Raw genomic sequence first — 15,420 nt, 5'->3', positions numbered from 1 at the left:
AGATTTTCGGCTCAAATCATCTTAATCTCGATCGGGACCAGATATGACATGTGAAATCAACGTAGCTCGGGCACTGCCGGATTTGGACAAAATTGTAGGCTAATTTGATTGTAAACGGGCAAACGAACAAAACTCATTACTACGCAATGAGCAGACGATATTTTAGCCGAATTTCTTATCTAAGACCCTCTAATTTGCGATTTACCGCTTCTCTTAAGCTTTCGTTTCCTCGAGAAATCCGCTTAGGAAGTTCGAAATTCGATTCCGCTTCCATTTTATCATATCCCAGGCATAATAATAACTTTACATTCGCTATTTCCTTCTTCTTATTTTTTTCCTATTTTCTGGGAAAATTTAGCGATTTTTGTTGTTGTGAGCCGGTTCTGTGCGGAAGGGTATGACGCAGATTACTCCGGAGATGGTTAACTCATTAAAAACAATTATTTCGACTGTTTTATCCATAATTTACGTAAACGGTCGCGACACGAGGTCTTCTCAGGGAGGTCACCCATCCTAGCACTGCCATCGCGCCAGAACGCTTAATTTCATGGTTCTTATTGGGCGAGAGCAGCGCCGCGTGTTGTCCATCGCCGCCCGCTCCACACGTACTTAAGGGATATAAGAATAAACATCCCACTCAATATCATGAGCGATCATACCAGCACTAATGCACCGGATCCCACCATAATTCCGAAGTTAAGCGTGCTTGGGCGAGAGCAGTACAAGGATGGGTGACCACTTGGGAAGTCCTCGTGTTGCACCCATTTTCGTGTTTTTCTATTTTTGATTACTTGTTGACAGACGATTTTCGGCTCAAATCATCTGAATCTCGATCGGGACCAGATAAGACATGATAAATCAACGTAGCTCGGGCACTGCCGGATTTGGACAAAATTGTAGCCTAATTTGATTGTAAACGGGCAAACGAACGAGACTCATTACTCCGCAATGAGCTGGCTAGATTTTAGCCGAATTCCTTCTCTAAGACACTCTAATTTGCGATTTTCCGCTTCTGTTAAGCTTCCGTTTCCTCGAGTAATCCGCTTAGTAAGTTCGAAATTCAATTTCGGTTCCACTTTATCGTATCCCAGGCATAATAAAAGCTTTACATTCGCTATTTTCTTCTTCTTATTTTTTTCTTATTTTTGGGAACATTTAGCGATTTTTGTTGTCGTGAGCCGGTTCTGTGCGGAAGGGTATGACCCAGATTACTCCAAAGACGATCAACTCGTTAAAAACAATTATTTTGAATGTTTTATCCATAATTTACGTAAACGGTCGCGACACGAGGACTTCCCAGGGAGGTCATCCATCCTAGCTCTGCCATCGCGCCAGAACGCTTAACTTCATGGTTCTGATTGGGCGAGAGCAGTGCCGCGTGTTGTCCATCGCCGCCCACTCCGCACATACTCGAAGGATATAAGAATAAACATCCAACTCAAAATCAAGTGCTATCATACCAGCACTAATGCACCGGATCCCATCAGAACTCCGAAGTTAAGCGTGCTTGGGCGAGAGCAGTGCTAGGATGGGTGACCCCCTGAGAAGTCCTCGTGTTGTACCCCTTTTCGTATTTTTCTATTTTTGATTACTTGGTGACAGACGATTTTCGGCTCAAATCATCTTAATCTCGATCAGGACTAGATAAAACATGTGAAATCAACGTAGCTCGGGCACTGCCAGATTTGGACAAAATTGTAGACTAATTTGATTGTAAACGGGAAAACGAACGAGACTGATTACTCCGCAATGAGCTAGCGAGATTTTAGCCAAATTCCTTATTTATGACCCTCTAATTTGCGATTTTCCGCTTGGGCGAGAGCAGTGTTAGGATAGGTGACCCCCAGGGAAATCCTCATGTTGCACCCCTTTTCGTGTTTTTATATTTTTGATTACTTGTTGACAGACGATTTTCGGCTCAAATCATCTGAATCTCGATCGGGACCAAATATGACATGTGAAATGAAAGTAGCTCGGGCACTGTCGGATTTGGACAAAATTGTAGGCTAATTTGATTGTAAACGGGCAAGCGAACGAGACTCATTACTCCGCAATGAGATGGCGATATTTTAGCCGAATTCCTTCTTTAAGACCCTCTAATTTGCGATTCACCGCTTCTGTTAAGCTTTCGTTTCCTCGAGAAATCCGCTTAGGAAATTCGAAATTCGTTTCCGGTTCCATTTTATCGTATCCGAGGAAAAATAATAGCTTAACATTCGCTATTTCCTTCTTCTTATTTTTTTCCTATTTTCTAGGAACATTTAGAGATTTTTGTTGTCGTGAGCCGGTTCTGTGCAGAAGGGTATGACGCAGATTACTCTGGAGACGGTTAACTCATTAAAAAAAATTATTTCGACTGTTTGAGCCATAATTTACGTAAACCTTCGCGACACAAGGACTTCCCAGGGATGTCACTCATCCTAGCTCTACCATCGCGCCAGAACGCTTAACTTCATGGTTCTGATTGGGCGACAGCAGTGCCGCGTGTTGTCCATCGCCCTCCGCTCCACACGTACTCGAGGGATATAAGAATAAACATCCCACTCAATGTCCGGTGCTATCATACCAGCACTAATGCACCGGATCCCATCAGAACTCCGAAGTAAAGCGTGCTTGTGCGAGAGCAGTACTAGGATGGGTGACCCCCTAGGAAGTCCTCGTGTTGCACCCCTTTTCGTGTTTTTCTATTTTTTATTACTTGTTGACAGACGATTTTCGGCTCAACTCATCTGAATCTCGATCGGACCTGATAAGACATGTGAAATCAACGTAGCTCGGTCACTGCCGGATTTGGACAAAATTGTAGCCTAATTTGATTGTAAACGGGAAAAAGAACGAGACTGATTACTCTGCAATGAGCTGGCGAGATTTTAGCCGAATTCCTTCTCTAAGACCCTCTAATTAGCGATTTTCCGCATTTGTTAAGCTTCCGTTTCCTCGAGAAATCCGTTTAGGTAGTCCGAGATTCGATTTCGATTCCATTTTATCTTATCCCAGGCATAATAATAGCTTTACATTCGCTATTATCTTATTCTTATTTTTTTTTCTATTTTCTGGGAACATTTAACGATTTTTGTTGTCGTGAGCCGGTTCTGTGCGGAAGGGTATGACGCAGATTACTCCGAAGACGGTTAACTCATTAAAAACAATTATTTTTACTATTTTAGCCATAATTTACGTAAACGGTCGCGACACGAGGACTTCCCACAAGGGTCACCCATCCTAGCTCGGCCATCGCGCAAGAACGCTTAACTTCATGGTTCTGATTGGGCGAGAGCAGTGCCGCGTGTTGTCCATCGCCTCCCGCTCCACACGTACTCGAGGGATATAAGAATAAACATCCCACTCAATGTCGGATGCGATCATACCAGCACTAATGCACGGGATCCCATCAGAACTCCGAAGTTAAGCGTGCTTAGGCGAGAGCAGTGCTAGGATGGGTGACCCCCTGAGAAGTCCTCGTGTTGTACCCTTTTCGTGTTTTTCTATTTTTGATTACTTGGTGACAGACGATTTTCGGCTCAAATCATCTGAATCTCGATCAGGACTAGATAAAACATGTGAAATCAACGTAGCTCGGGCACTGCCAGATTTGGGCGAAATTGTAGACTAATTTGATTGTAAACGGGCAAACGAATGAGACTTATTACTCCGCAATGAGCTTGCGAGATTTTAGCCAAATTACTCCTTTAAGACCCTCTAATTTGCGATTTTCCGCTTCTGTTAAGCTTCCGTTTCCTCGAGAAATCCGCTTAGGAAGTTCGAAATTCGATTTCGGTTCCACTTTATCGTATCCCAGGCATAATAAAAGCTTTACATTCGCTATTTTCTTCTTCTTATTTTTTTCCTATTTTCTGGGAACATTTATCGATTTTTGTTGTCGTGAGCCGGTTCTGTGCCGAATGGTATGAACCAGATTACTCCGGAGACGGTTATCTCATTAAAAACAATTATGTCAACTGTTTTATCCATAATTTACGTAAACGATCGCGACACAAGGACTTCCAAGGGAGGACACCCATTCTAGCTCTGCCATCGTGGCAGAACGCTTAACTTCATGGTTCTGATTGGACGAGAGCAGTGCCGCGTGTTGTCCATCGCCGCCCGCTCCACACATACTCGATGGATATAAGAATAAACATCCCACTCAATATCGGGTGCGATCATACCAGCACTAATGCACCGGATCCCATCAGAACTCCGAAGTTAAGCGTGGAATGGGCGAGAGCAGTACTAGGATGGGTGACCCCTTGGGAAGTCTCTTTGTGCTGCACCCCTTTTCGTGTTTTTCTATTTTTGATTACTTGTTGACAGACGATTCTCGGCTCAAATCATCTGAATCTCGATCGGGACCTGATAAGACATGTGAAATCAACGTAGCTCGGGCACTGCCGGATTTTGACAAAATTGTAGCCTAATTTGATTGTAAACGGGCAAACGAATGAGACTCATTACTCCGCAATGAGCTTGCGAGATTTTAACCAAATTCCTTCTCTAAGACCCTCTAATTTGCGATTTTCCACTTCTGTTAACCTTCCGTTTCCTCGAGAAATCCGCTTAGGAAGTACGAAATTCGATTTCGGTTCCACTTTATCGCAACCCATGCATAAGAAAAGCTTTACATTCGCGGTTTTCTTCTTCTTATTTTTTTCCTTTTTTCTGGGAACATTAAGCGATTTTTGTTGTCGTGAGCCGGTCATGTGCCGAAGAGTATGACCCAGATTACTCCGGAGACAGTTAATTAATTAAAAACAATTATGTCGACTGTTTTTTCCATAATTTACGTAAACGGTCACGACCCGAGGACTTCCACGGGAGGTCACCCATCCTAGCTCTGCCATCGCGCCAGAACACTTAACTTCATGGTTCTGATTGGGCGAGAGCAGTGCCGCGTGTTGTCCATCGCCACCCGTTCCACACGTACTCGAGGGATATAAGAATGAACATTCAACTCAATGTCTAGTGCGATCATACCAGCACTAATGCACTGGATCCCATCAGAACTCCGAAGTTAAGCGTGCTTGGGCGAGAGCAGTACTAGGATGGTTGACCACTGGGAAGTCCTCGTGTTGCACCCCTTTTCGTGTTTTTCTATTTTCGATTACTTGTTGACATATGATTTTCGGCTCTAATCACTTGAATCTCGATTAGGACCAGATAAGACATGTGAAATCAACGTAGCTCGAACATTGCCGGATTTGGACAAAATTGTAGCCTAATTTGATTGTAAACGGGCAAACGAACGAGACTTTTTACTCCGCAATGAGCTGGCGAGATTTTAGCCGAATTTCTTCTCTAAAACCCTCTAATTTGAGATTTTCCGCTTTTGTTAAGCTTTCGTTTCCTCGAGAAATCCGCTTAGGAAGTCCGAAATCGATTCCGGTTCCATTTTATTTTATCCCAGGCATAATAATAGCTTTACATTCGCTATTTTCTTCTTCTTATTTTTTTTTCTTTTTTCTGGGAATACTTAGCGATTTTTGTTGTCGTGAGCCGGTTCTATGCAGAAGGGTATTACGTAGATTACTCCGGAGACGTTTAACTCATTAAAAACAATTATTTCGACTGTTTTATCCATAATTTACGTAAACGGTCGTGACACGAGTACTTCCCAGGGAGGTTACCCATCCTAGCTCTCCCATCGCACTAGAACGCTAAACTTCATGGTTCTAATTAGGCGAGAGCAGTGCCTCGTGTTGTCCATCGTCGCTTTCTCCACAAGTACTCTTGGGATATAAAATTAAACATCCACTCAATGTCGGGTGCGATCATACCAGCACTAATTCACCGGATCCCATCAGAACTCCAAAGTTAAGCGTGCTTGGGCGAGAGCAGTACTAGGATAGGTGACCCCCAGGGAACTCCTCGTGTTGCACCCCTTTTCGTGTTTTTCTATTTTTAATTTCTTGTTGACAGACGATTTTCGGCTCAAATAATCTGAATCTCGATCGGGACCAGATAAGAAATGTGAAATCAACGTAGGTCGGACACTGCCGGATTTGGACAAAATTGTAGCCTAATTTGATTGTAAACGGGCAAACGAACGAGACTCATTCCTCCGCAATGAGTTGACGAGATTTTAGCCGAATTCCTTCTCTAAGGCCCTCTAATTTGCGATTTTCCGCTTCTGTTAACTTTCGTTTCCTCGAGAAATCCGCTTAGGAAGTTCGAAATTCGATTTCGGTTCCACTTTATCGTTACCCAGGCATAATAAAATCTTTACATTCGCTATTTTCTTCTTTTTATTTTTTTCCTATTTTCTGGGAACATTTAGCGATTTTTGTTGTCGTGAGCCGGTCTGTGCTGAAGGGTATGACCCAGATTACTCCGGAGACGGGTAACTCATTAAAAACAATTATTTCGAATTTTTTATCCATAATTTATGTAAACGGTCACGACACGAGGTCTTCCCAGGGAGGTCACCCATCCTAGCTCGGCCATTGCGCCAGAACGCTTAACTTCATGGTTCTGATTGGGCGAGAGCAGTGCCGCGTGTTGTCCATCGCCGCCCGCTCCACACGTACTCGAGGGATATAAGAATAAACATCCCACTCAATGTCGGGTGCAATCATACCAGCACTAATGCACCGGATCCCATCAGAACTCCGAAGTTAAGCGTGCTTGGGCGAGAGCAGTACTAGGGTGGGTGACCCCCGGGGAAGTTCTCGTGTTGCACCCTTTTTCGTGTTTTTCTATTTTGATTACTTGTTGACAGATGATTTTCGGCTCAAATCATATGAATCTCGATCGAGACCTGATAAGACATGTGAAATCAACGTAGCTCGGGCACTGCCGGATTCGGACAAAATTGTAGCCTAATTTGATTGTAAACGGGCAAACGAACGAGACTCATTACTCCGCAATGAGCTTGCGAGATTTTAACCAAATTCCTTCTCTAAGTCCCTCTAATTTGCGATTTTCCACTTCTGTTAACCTTCCGTTTCCTCGAGAAATCCGCTAAGGAAGTTCGAAATTCGATTTCGGTTCCACTTTATCGCAACCCATGCATAAGAAAAGCTTTACATTCGCTATTTTCTTCTTCTTATTTTTTTCCTATTTTCTGGGAACATTAAGCGATTTTTGTTGTCGTGAGCCGATTCTGTGCCGAAGAGTATGACCCAGATTACTCCGGAGAAAGTTAACTAATTAAAAACAATTATGTCGACTGTTTTATCCATAATTTACGTAAACGGTCACGACCTGAGGACTTCCACGGGAGGTCACCCATCCTAGCTCTGCCATCGCGCCAGAACACTTAACTTCATGGTTCTGATTGGGCGAGAGCAGTGCCGCGTGTTGTCCATCGCCGCCCGTTCCACACGTACTCGAGGGATATAAGAATGAACATTCAACTCAATGTCTGGTGCGATCATACCAGCACTAATGCACCGGATCCCATCAGAACTCCGAAGTTAAGCGTGCTTGGGCGAGAGCAGTACTAGGATGGTTGACCCCTGGGAAGTCCTCGTGTTGCACCCCTTTTCGTGTTTTTCTATTTTTGATTACTTGTTGACAGATGATTTTCGGCTCAAATCACTTGAATTTCGATCAGGACCAGATAAGACATGTGAAATCAACGTACTCGAACATTGCCGGATTTGGACAAAATTGTAGCCAAATTTGATTGTAAACAGGCAAACGAACGAGACTTTTTACTCCGCAATGAGCTGGCGAGATTTTAGCCGAATTTCTTCTCTAAAACCCTCTAATTTGCAATTTTCCGCTTCTGTTAAGATTTCGTTTCCTCGAAAAATCCGCTTAGGATGTCCGAAATTGATTCCGGTTCCATTTTATTTTATCCCAGTCATAATAATAGCTTTACATTCGCTATTTTCCTCTTCTTATTTTTTTCTTTTTTCTGGGAATACTTAGCGATTTTTGTTGTCGTGAGCCGGTTCTGTGCGGAAGGGTATGACGCAGATTACTCCGGAGACGGTTAACTCATTAAAAACAATTATTTCGAATGTTTTATCCATAATTTATGTAAACGATCGCGACAAGAGGTCTTCCCAGGGAGATCACCCATCCTAGCTCTGTCATCGCGCCAGAACGCTTAACTTCATGGTTCTGATTGGGCGAGAGCAGTGCCGCGTGTTGTCCATCTCCGCCCGCTCCACACGTACGCGAGGCATATAAGAATAAAAATCCCACTCAATGTGGGGTGCGATCATACCAGCACTAATGCACCGGATCCCATCAGAACTCCGAAGTTAAGCGTGCTTGGGCGAGACCAGTACTAGGATAGGTGACCCCCAGGGAACTCCTCGTGTTGCACCCCTTTTCGTGTTTTTCTATTTTTGATTACTTGTTGACAGACGATTTTTGGCTCAAATAATCTGAATCTCGATCGGGACCTGATAAGACATGTGAAATCAACGTAGCTCCGGCACTGCCGGATTCGGACAAAATTGTAGCCTAATTTGATTGTAAACGGGCAAACGAACGAGACTCATTACTCCGCAATGAGCTTGCGAGATTTTAACCAAATTCCTTCTCTAAGACCCTCTAATTTGCGATTTTCCACTTCTGTTAACCTTCCGTTTCCTCGAGAAATCCGCTTAGGAAGTTCGAAATTTGATTTCGGTTCCACTTTATCGCAACCCATGCATAAGAAAAGCTTTACATTCGCTATTTTCTTCTTCTTATTTTTTTCCTATTTTCTGGGAACATTTAGCGATTTTTGTTGTCGTGAGCCGGTTCTGTGAGGAAGGGTATGACGCAGATTACTCCGGACACGGTTAACTCATTAAAAACAATTATTTCGAATGTTTTATCCATAATTTATGTAAACGGTCGCGACACGAGGTCTTCCCAGGGAGGTCACCCATCCTAGCTCTACCATCGCGCCAGAATGCTTAACTTCATGGTTCTTATTGGGCGGGAGCAGTGCCGCGTGTTGTCCATCTCCGCCCGCTCCACACGTACGCGAGGCATATAAGAATAAAAATCCCACTCAATGTGGGGTGAGATCATACCAGCACTAATGCACCGGATCCCATCAAAACTCCGAAGTTAAGCGTGCTTGGGCGAGACCAGTATTAGGATAGGTGACCCCCAGGGAACTCCTCGCGTTGCACCCCTTTTCGTGTTTTTCTATTTTTGATTACTTGTTGACAGACGATTTTCGGCTCAAATAATCTGAATCTCGATCGGGACCAGATAAGACATGTGAAATCAACGTAGGTCGGACACTGCCGGATTTGGACAAAATTGTAGCCTAATTTGATTGTAAACGGGAAACGAACGAGACTCATTACTCCGCAATGAGCAGGCGAGATTTTAGCCGAATTCCTTCTCTAAGGCCCTCTAATTTGCGATTTTCCGCTTCTGTTAACTTCCGTTTCGTCGAGAAATCCGCTTAGGAAGTTCGAAATTCGATTTCGGTTCCACTTTATCGTATCCCAGGCATAATAAAAGCTTTACATTCGCTATTTTCTTCTTCTTATTTTTTTCCTATTTTCTGGGAACATTTAGAGATGTTTGTTGTCGTGAGCCGGTTCTGTGCGGAAGGGTATGACCCAGATTACTCCGGAGATGGTTAACTCATTAAAAACAATTATTTCGAATGTTTTATCCATAATTTATGTAAACGGTCGCGACACGAGGTCTTCCCAGGGAGGTCATCCATCCTAGCTCTGCCATCGCGCCAGAATGCTTAACTTCATGGCTCATTTGGGCGAGAGCAGTGCCGCGTGTTGTCCATCGCCGCCTGCTCCACACGTACGCGAGGCATATAAGAATAAAAATCCCACTCAATGTGGGGTGCGATCATACCATCACTAATGCACCGGATCCCATCAGAACTCCGAAGTTAAGCGTGCTTAGGCGAGACCTGTACTAAGATGGGTAACCCCCTGGTAAGTCCTCGTGTTGCTCCCCTTTTCGTGTTTTTCTATTTTTGATTACTTGTTGACAGATGATTTTCGGCTCAAATAATCTGAATCTCGATCGGGACCAGATAAGACATGTGAAATCAACGTAGCTCGGGCACTGCCGGATTTGGACAAAATTGTAGGCTAATTTGATTGTAAACGGGCAAACGAACGAGACTCATTACTCCGCAATGAGATGGCGATATTTTAGCCGAATTCCTTCTCTAAGACCCTCTAATTAGCGATATACTGCTTCTGTTAAGCTTTCGTTTCCTCGAGAGATCCGCTTAGGAAGTTCGAAATTCGATTCCGGTTCCACTTTATCGTATCTCAGGATTAATAATAGCTTTACATTCGCTATTTTCTTCTTATTTTTTTCCTATTTTCTGGGAACATTTAGAGATTTTTGTTGTCGTGAGCCGGTTCTGGGTAGAAGGATATGACGCAGATTACTCTGCAGACGGTTAACTCATTAAAAACAATTATTTCAACTGTTTTAGCCATAATTTACGTAAACCGTCGCGACACAAGGACTTTCCAGGGATGTCACCCATCCTAGCTCTACCATCGCGCCAAAACGCTTAACTTCTTGGTTCTGATTGGGCGAGAGCAGTGCCGCGTATTGTCCATCGCCGCCCGCTCCACACGTACTCGAGGGATATAAGAATAAACATCCCACTCAATGTCCGGTGCGATCATACCAGCACTAATGCACCAGATCCCATCAGAACTCCGAAGTAAAGTGTGCTTGTGCGAGAGCAGTACTAGGATGGGTGACCCCTTGGGAAGTCCTCGTGTTGCATCCCTTTTCGTGTTTTTCTATTTTTGATTACTTGTTGACAGACGATTTTCAGCTCAACTCATCTGAATCTCGATCGGGGTCTGATAAGACATGTGAAATCAACGTAGCTCGGGCACTGCCGGATTTGGACAAAATTGTAGCCTAATTTGATTGTAAACGGGAAAACAAACGAGACTTATTACTCCGCAATGAGCTGGCGAGATTTTCGCCGAATTCCTTCTCTAAGACCCTCTAATTTGCGATTTTCCGCTTTTGTTAAGCTTCCGTTTCTCGAGAAATCTATTTAGGTAATCCGACATTCGATTTCGGTTCCATTTTATCGTATCCCAGGCATAATAATAGATTTACATTCGCTATTTTCTTATTATTAATTTTTTTTCTATTTTCTGGGAACATTTAACGATTTTTGTTGTCGTGAGCCGGTTCTGTGCGGAAGGGTATGACACAGATTACTCCGGAGACGGTTAACTCATTAAAAAAAAATATTTCTACTGTTTTAGCCATAATTTACGTTAACGGTCGCGACACGAGGATTTCCTACAGAGGTCACCCATCCTAGCTCGGCCATCGCGCCAGAACGCTTAACTTCATGGTTCTGATTAGGCGAGAACAGTGCGGCATGTTGTCCATCGCCTCCCGCTCCACACGTACTCGAGGGATATAAGAATTAACATCCCACTCAATGTCGGGTGCGATCATACCAGCACTAATGCATCGGATCCAATCAGAACTCCGAAGTTAAGCGTGCTTGGGCGAGAGCAGTACTAGGATGGTTGACCCCCTGGGAAGTCCTCGTGTTGCACCCCTTTTCGTGTTTTTCTATTTTTGATTACTTGTTGACATGCGATTTTCGGCTCAAATCATATGAATCTCGACCGAGATCAGATAAGACATGTGAAATCAACGTAGCTCGGGCACTGCCGGATTTGAACAAAATTGTAGCCTAATTTGATTGTAAACGGGCAAACGAACGAGACTCATTACTCTGCAATGAGCTGACGAGATTTTAGTCGAATTCCTTCTCTGAGACCCACTAATTTGCAATTTTCCGCTTCTTTTAAGCTTCTGTTTCCTCGAGAAATCCGCTAAGGAAGTCCGAAATTTGATTCTGGTTCCATTTTATCGTATCTCATGCATAATAATAGCTTTACATTCGCTATTTTCTTCTTCTCATTTTTTTCCTATTTTCTGGGAACATTTATCGATTTTTGTTGTCGTGAGCCGGTTCTGTGCGGAAGGGTATGACACAGATTACTCCGGAGACGGTTAACTCATTAAAAACAATTATTTCTACTGTTTTAGCCATGATTTACGTAAACGGTCTCGACACGAGGGCTTCCCAGGGAGGTCACCCATCCTAGCTCGGCCATCGCGCCAGAACGCTTAACTTCATGGTTCTGATTAGGCGAGAACAGTGCGGCATGTTGTCCATCGCCTCCCGCTCCACACGTACTCGAGGGATATAAGAATTAACATCCCACTCAATGTCGGGTGCGATCATACCAGCACTAATGCACCGGATCCCATCAAAACTCCGAAGTAAAGCGTGCTTGGGCGAGAGCAGTACTAGGGTGGGTGACCCCCTGGGAAGTCCTCGTGTTGCACCTCTTTTCGTGTTTTTCTATTTTTGATTACTTGTTGACAGACGATTTTCGGCTCAAATCATCTGAATCTCGATTGGGACCAGATAAGACATGTGAAATCAACGTCGCTCGGGCACTGCCGGATTTGGAAAAATTGTAGCCTAATTTGATTGTAAACGGGCAAACGAACGAGACTCATTACTCTGCAATGAGCTGACGAGATTTTAGTCGAATTCCTTCTCTGAGACCCTCTAATTTGCGATTTTCAGCTTCTTTTAAGCTTCTGTTTCCTCGAGAAATCCGCTAAGGAAGTCCGAAATTTGATTCTGGTTCCATTTTATCGTATCTCATGCATAATAATAGCTTTACATTCGCTATTTTCTTCTTCTTATTTTTTTCCTATTTTCTAGGAACATTTATCAATTTTGTTGCCGTGAGCCGGTTCTGTGCGAAAGGGTATGACGCAGATTACTCCGGAGACGGTTAACTCATCAAAAACAATTATTTTGACTGTTTTATCCATAATTTATGTAAACAATCGCGACACGAGGACTTCCCAGGGAGGTCACCCATCCTAGTTCTGCCTTCGCGTCAGAACGCTTAACTTCAAGGTTCTGATTGGGCAAGAGCAGTGCCACGTGTTGTCCATCGCCGCCTGCTCCACACGTACGCTAGGCATATAAGAATAAAAATCCCACTTAATGTCGGGTGTGATCATACAAGCACTAATGCACCGAATCCCATCAGAACTCCGAAGTTAAGCGTGCTTGGGCGAGACCAGTACTAGGATGGGTGACTCCCTGGGAAGTCCTCGTGTTGCACCTCTTTTCGTGTTTTTCTATTTTTGATTACTTGTTGACAGACGATTTTCGGCTCAAATCATCAGAATCTCGATCGGGACCAGATAAGACGTGAAATCAACGTAGCTCGGGCACTGCCGGATTTGGACAAAATTGTAACCTAACTTGATTGTAAACGGACAAACGAATGAGACTCATTATTCCGCAATGAGCTGGCGAGATTTTAGCTGAATTCCTTCCCTAATACCCTCTAATTTGCGATTTTCTGCTTCTGTTAATCTTCCGTTTCATCGAGAAATCCGCTTAGGAAGTCCGAAATTCGATCCAGGTTCCATTTTATCATATCCTAGGAATATTAATAACTTTCTATTCGCTATTTTCTTCTTCTTAATTATTTTTCTATTTTCTGGGAACATTTAGCAATTTTTGTTGTTGTGAGCCGGTTCTGTGCGGAAGGGTATGACGCAGATTATTCCTTAGAAGGTTAACTCATTAAAAACAATTATTTCGACTGTTTTCTCTATAATTTACGTAAACAGTCACGACACGAGTACTTCCCAAGGAAGTCACCCATCCTAGCTCTGACATCGCGCAAGAACGCTTAACTTCATGGTTCTGATTGGGCGAGATCAGTACCTCGAGGGATATAAGAATAAACATCCCTCTCAATGTCTGGTGCGATCATACCATCACTAATTCACCGGATCCCATCAGAACTCCGAAGTTAAGCGTGCTTGGGCGAGAGCTATACTAGGATGGGTGACCCCCTGGGAAGTCCTCATGTTGCACCCTTTTTAGTGTTTTTCTTTTATTGAATACTTGTTGACAGCCGATTTTCGGCTCAAATAATCTGAATCTTTTTCGGGACCAGATAAGACATGTGAAATCAACGCAGCTCGGGCACTTCCGGATTTGGACAAAATTGTAGGTTAATTTGATTGTAAACGGGCAAAAGAACGAGACTCATTCTACGCAATGAGCTGGCGAGATTTTAGCCGAATTCCTTCTCTAAGACCCTCTAATTTGCGATTTTCCGCTTCTGTTAAGCTTTCGTTTCCTCGAGAAATCCGCTTAGGAAGTCCGAAATTCGATTATGGTTCCATTTTATCGTATCCCAAGCATAATAATAGCTTTACATTCCCTATTTTCTTCTTCTTATTTTTTTTGTATTTTCTGGGAACATTTGGCGATTTTTGTTTTCGTGAGCTTGTTCTGAGCGGAAGGGTATTACGTAGATTACTCCGTAGAAGGTTACCTCAATAAAAACAATTATTTTGACTGTTTTATCCATAATGTACGTAAATGGTCGCGACACAAGGGCTTCCCAGGGAGGTCACACATCCTAGCTCTGCCATCGCGCCAGAACGCTTAACTTTATGGTTCTGATTGGGCAAGAGCAGTGCCGCGTGTTGCCCATCGCCGCCCACTCCACATGTACTCGAGGGATATAAGAATAAACATTCCACTCAATTCGGGTGCGATCTTACCAGCACTAATGCATCGGATCCCATCAGAACTCCGAAGTTAAGCGTGCTTGGGCGAGAGCAGTACTAGGATGGTTGACCCCCTGGGAAGTCCTCGTGTTGCACCCCTTTTCGTGTTTTTCTATATTCTATTACTTGTTGACATGCGATTTTCGGCTCAAATCATATGAATCTCGATCGAGATCAGATAAGACATGTGAAATCAACGTAGCTCGGGCACTGCCGGATTTGAACAAAATTGTAGCCTAATTTGATTGTAAACGGGCAAACGAACGTGACTCATTACTCCGCAACGAGGTGGTGAGATTTTAGCTGAATTCCTTCTCTAAGACCCTCTAATTTGCGATTTTCCGCTTCTATTAAGCTTCCGTTTCCTCGATAAATCCGCTTAGGAAGTTCGAAATTCAATTCCGGTTCCATTTTATCGTATCCCAGGCATAATAATAGTTTTACATTCGCTATTTTCTTCTTCTTAATTTTTTTTATATTTTCTGGGAACATTTAGCAATTTTTGTTGTTGTGAGCCGGTTCTGTGCGGAAGGGTATGACGCAGATTATTCCGGAGACGGTTAACTCATTAAAAACAATTATTTCGACTGTTTTCTCTATAATTTACGTAAACGGTCACGACACGAGTACTTCCCAAGGAGGTCGCCCATCATAGCTCTGACATCGCGCAAGAACGCTTAACTTCATGGTTCTGATTGGGCGAGATCAGTACCTCGAGGGATATAAGAATAAACATCCCTCTCAATGTCGGGTGCGATCATACCATCACTAATTCATCGGATCCCATCAGAACTACGAAGTTAAGCGTGCTTGGGCGAGAACTATACTAGGATGGGTGACCCACTGGGAAGTCCTCGTGTTGCACCCTTT

At 43.5% G+C, this 15,420-nt stretch overlaps 17 non-coding genes and 2 pseudogenes across 17 annotated transcripts; all 19 read left to right on the top strand.

Annotated features, from left to right (window-relative positions):
* The first annotated feature begins 645 nt into the window (after positions 1–645).
* On the top strand, positions 646–764 carry LOC142510605 (5S ribosomal RNA; annotated as a pseudogene).
* Positions 765–1,446: 682 nt separating this feature from the next.
* Positions 1,447–1,565, top strand: LOC142506301 (5S ribosomal RNA). The gene has a single exon (XR_012804596.1). It is a non-coding gene; the product is annotated as a 5S ribosomal RNA (ribosomal RNA).
* Positions 1,566–2,552: 987 nt separating this feature from the next.
* Positions 2,553–2,671, top strand: LOC142506440 (5S ribosomal RNA). The gene has a single exon (XR_012804734.1). It is a non-coding gene; the product is annotated as a 5S ribosomal RNA (ribosomal RNA).
* A 683-nt stretch (positions 2,672–3,354) lies between these two features.
* On the top strand, positions 3,355–3,473 carry LOC142507511 (5S ribosomal RNA). Its single transcript, XR_012805767.1, has one exon. It is a non-coding gene; the product is annotated as a 5S ribosomal RNA (ribosomal RNA).
* A 682-nt stretch (positions 3,474–4,155) lies between these two features.
* On the top strand, positions 4,156–4,277 carry LOC142510422 (5S ribosomal RNA). Its single transcript, XR_012808533.1, has one exon. It is a non-coding gene; the product is annotated as a 5S ribosomal RNA (ribosomal RNA).
* A 683-nt stretch (positions 4,278–4,960) lies between these two features.
* Positions 4,961–5,078, top strand: LOC142517404 (5S ribosomal RNA). The gene has a single exon (XR_012813152.1). It is a non-coding gene; the product is annotated as a 5S ribosomal RNA (ribosomal RNA).
* Positions 5,079–5,760: 682 nt separating this feature from the next.
* On the top strand, positions 5,761–5,879 carry LOC142515307 (5S ribosomal RNA). The gene has a single exon (XR_012811160.1). It is a non-coding gene; the product is annotated as a 5S ribosomal RNA (ribosomal RNA).
* A 681-nt stretch (positions 5,880–6,560) lies between these two features.
* On the top strand, positions 6,561–6,679 carry LOC142509041 (5S ribosomal RNA). Its single transcript, XR_012807232.1, has one exon. It is a non-coding gene; the product is annotated as a 5S ribosomal RNA (ribosomal RNA).
* Positions 6,680–7,361: 682 nt separating this feature from the next.
* On the top strand, positions 7,362–7,479 carry LOC142514484 (5S ribosomal RNA). The gene has a single exon (XR_012810374.1). It is a non-coding gene; the product is annotated as a 5S ribosomal RNA (ribosomal RNA).
* A 680-nt stretch (positions 7,480–8,159) lies between these two features.
* LOC142513777 (5S ribosomal RNA) lies at positions 8,160–8,278 on the top strand. Its single transcript, XR_012809705.1, has one exon. It is a non-coding gene; the product is annotated as a 5S ribosomal RNA (ribosomal RNA).
* A 683-nt stretch (positions 8,279–8,961) lies between these two features.
* LOC142509566 (5S ribosomal RNA) lies at positions 8,962–9,080 on the top strand. Its single transcript, XR_012807734.1, has one exon. It is a non-coding gene; the product is annotated as a 5S ribosomal RNA (ribosomal RNA).
* A 680-nt stretch (positions 9,081–9,760) lies between these two features.
* On the top strand, positions 9,761–9,879 carry LOC142509844 (5S ribosomal RNA). The gene has a single exon (XR_012807993.1). It is a non-coding gene; the product is annotated as a 5S ribosomal RNA (ribosomal RNA).
* Positions 9,880–10,559: 680 nt separating this feature from the next.
* On the top strand, positions 10,560–10,678 carry LOC142506982 (5S ribosomal RNA). Its single transcript, XR_012805251.1, has one exon. It is a non-coding gene; the product is annotated as a 5S ribosomal RNA (ribosomal RNA).
* Positions 10,679–11,361: 683 nt separating this feature from the next.
* Positions 11,362–11,480, top strand: LOC142514711 (5S ribosomal RNA). Its single transcript, XR_012810592.1, has one exon. It is a non-coding gene; the product is annotated as a 5S ribosomal RNA (ribosomal RNA).
* Positions 11,481–12,163: 683 nt separating this feature from the next.
* Positions 12,164–12,282, top strand: LOC142514221 (5S ribosomal RNA). Its single transcript, XR_012810126.1, has one exon. It is a non-coding gene; the product is annotated as a 5S ribosomal RNA (ribosomal RNA).
* A 681-nt stretch (positions 12,283–12,963) lies between these two features.
* On the top strand, positions 12,964–13,082 carry LOC142507182 (5S ribosomal RNA). Its single transcript, XR_012805444.1, has one exon. It is a non-coding gene; the product is annotated as a 5S ribosomal RNA (ribosomal RNA).
* Positions 13,083–13,730: 648 nt separating this feature from the next.
* LOC142508653 (5S ribosomal RNA) lies at positions 13,731–13,849 on the top strand. Its single transcript, XR_012806859.1, has one exon. It is a non-coding gene; the product is annotated as a 5S ribosomal RNA (ribosomal RNA).
* A 681-nt stretch (positions 13,850–14,530) lies between these two features.
* LOC142513929 (5S ribosomal RNA) lies at positions 14,531–14,649 on the top strand. Its single transcript, XR_012809851.1, has one exon. It is a non-coding gene; the product is annotated as a 5S ribosomal RNA (ribosomal RNA).
* A 650-nt stretch (positions 14,650–15,299) lies between these two features.
* LOC142510780 (5S ribosomal RNA) lies at positions 15,300–15,418 on the top strand (annotated as a pseudogene).
* The last annotated feature ends 2 nt before the right edge of the window (positions 15,419–15,420 follow it).

Source organism: Primulina tabacum, chromosome 10 (assembly GCF_025594145.1).
Source record: "Primulina tabacum isolate GXHZ01 chromosome 10, ASM2559414v2, whole genome shotgun sequence".
Taxonomy (NCBI): Eukaryota; Viridiplantae; Streptophyta; class Magnoliopsida; order Lamiales; family Gesneriaceae; genus Primulina; species Primulina tabacum.
The sequence above is the reverse complement of the archived record's forward strand: the minus strand, read 5'-3'. Positions and strand labels throughout refer to the sequence as shown.